Here is a 2,364-nt window from a genome sequence, read left to right on the forward strand (position 1 = left end):
ATATCTCTAAACATTTACAGCAACCCAAGCTGTGTCTGACAGAATAGTGTGCAGGGAATTAGACTTAATGTATTTACACCAATTACCAAGGACGCTGACACCTTATTACCTGTTACTAAAGCAAATACTACTCCCACGGTGAAAGATGCAGAGAGGATGAGGTGTGTCAAGGCGGTGTCTAAGGCTAAGCAGGGGAGAATAAATGAGATGGAAGAATGTGGAACAGCATAAGGTTGGATGGCGAGACCTGTGGACAATGGAGTAGAGCAGCTTCCTAATCAGGTCCAGATGTTCTTCCATCACCGCAGAACCAGAATGTGTAGGTAGGGGAGTCACTGCATATCCTTTGTATTCATCACCAGCTACCCTGAAGCACATTCTTGCAGGGCACCAATATCAGCAATAGCTGGAACACAGAGTAGGACATTCCTCCGTTCAAGAGAGCAGCCAGCAGGAAAGGTTGTTAGTTAGGTTGTTGTTACTAATATTTGTTTGGGACAACTGGAGGCTGCTAAGATTGGCGAATATAGGCAGATGTTAGCCAGAGCCTTATTTTCACACCCAAGATTGCTAAAACTACCCTTTGAACTGACATCATCTTGTGGTCAGTCTCAGTACGCCTTGTTCTCCTGGTGGAGCTAACAGTGCCATGGGAGGATTCCGTGGATGAGGCGTACGAGGAAGAAACTCCGGTATGCTGAGTTAGCCGCTGAGGCGGAACAGCGGGGGTGGAGAGTCCAGGTTTATCCAGTAGACGTGGGCTGTCGTGGATTCCTCACGTACTCCATGACCCGACTTTATAGAGATTGGATTCAGTGGACAGGAGTTGTGGCATATGGTGAAGGATTTATGCGAGGAGGCAGAGAAGTAGCAACTGGCTCTGGCTGAGGAGGAAAGAGGCAGATTAGGGATAACAAAAGAGAGGTGACAGATGAATTCAACATCAATGAAAAGGAATGGACAGCTAAGGCAAGTGATGGAGCAAGTTAACATCAATAAAAAGGAATGGATGGCTAAAGTCAGTGGCATAGCCAGGATTTTGTTTCGGGGGGGATGGATGGAAATTTTTGCACTGGCTAAAGTAAGTAAAGTGGGCTGGTTTGGGTGGGGGATGGAGCAGAGTGGTGCTGGTGCTGCCAACATCACTGTCAATCAGGAAATCCCGCAGTACAATGTTCTTTAAGCGCCTTTAAAAAGTATTTGCTTTTTTATACTGGTTATTTTACATCTGTGAAATAATAATAATAATAATAATAATACTACTTAAAATTGCAGATTTCAACACCACAACATTGACACTATTATAATTTCAGTTATAATCAGTTATAATGGGACAGTTTGATTAAAGAGCTCTGAACATCACAGAGGGCTGGCTGTATCATAAATGCTGTATTTGCTTGTCGGAGTCTCTATTTTAAGTGTCCACTGGAACTGCTGACGTGTAGTGCCATCTGTTGCTGATGTAAAGACGCCCAAAATCATAGCAACCGATCCTTCAAGCCAAAAAAATAAATAAAAAAACACACTTAAAATGTTTCAATACTCAGGGAATGAGGTAGCACAGCAAAATGTGTTCCTCACATTGGCATTGTGTGTTTTATTACAGTCAGTTTAGTCTCCTAAAGAGCTCTTCTAGGCACACAGATTTTATTCTTAGAATAGTAGCGCTTCTTGTAGGTAGCTACTGTGTTCAATTTTAATGTACTAGCCTTTCACTTCTAGAAGGTTCACAAGTGAAATTAATTTAGTGGCCACTGCTTAGACAATATCCCTAAGCCAGCACACTATTTAGTTGAGCAACTGTCAGTCTGAATGGCAGGTGTGTCCCTTCCGGTCTGGATTATTGGACTGCATTGTTAAGAGCTTTGTTAGGAAGCTCTCAGGCACCCACCTGAACTATACCGGGCTGTAGGTTATACCTAAGCCCCTACCGTTTCATATGTATCAATTCTCAAACAAAAATATTTAAAACTTTCATTTAACAAATCTACAAACTCAGGTCTCAAGAACATATTACCATGTTGTTTTCTATTTTGTCTAAAGCTGCAGTCTTGAGGGGTCTATTAAAAAGGTGACAACCAGCATTGGAACATATTGTGACAGTCCTTGTTAGGACTTTCAATCCCTGCTTGCAAAATGAACACGAACAACAGCATAGCTGTTATCTACCGGGAAAGAAAGAATCAATACATCTTCTGGCAGTCGCAAATGTAAATACCCCCCTACTGGTTGAGCTTTTTTTAAATGCTGGTTTCAAACCTTTTATTTTAAGGGGTCAGCATGTTCTACAGAACTGACTCTGTGGGGTGGGATTGTCAATAAAACCTGTTGAAAACACATTTCACTGATGTTTTACAAGGGGCA

This window comes from Acipenser ruthenus, chromosome 9 (genome assembly GCF_902713425.1).
Source record: "Acipenser ruthenus chromosome 9, fAciRut3.2 maternal haplotype, whole genome shotgun sequence".
Classification (NCBI taxonomy): Eukaryota; Metazoa; Chordata; class Actinopteri; order Acipenseriformes; family Acipenseridae; genus Acipenser; species Acipenser ruthenus.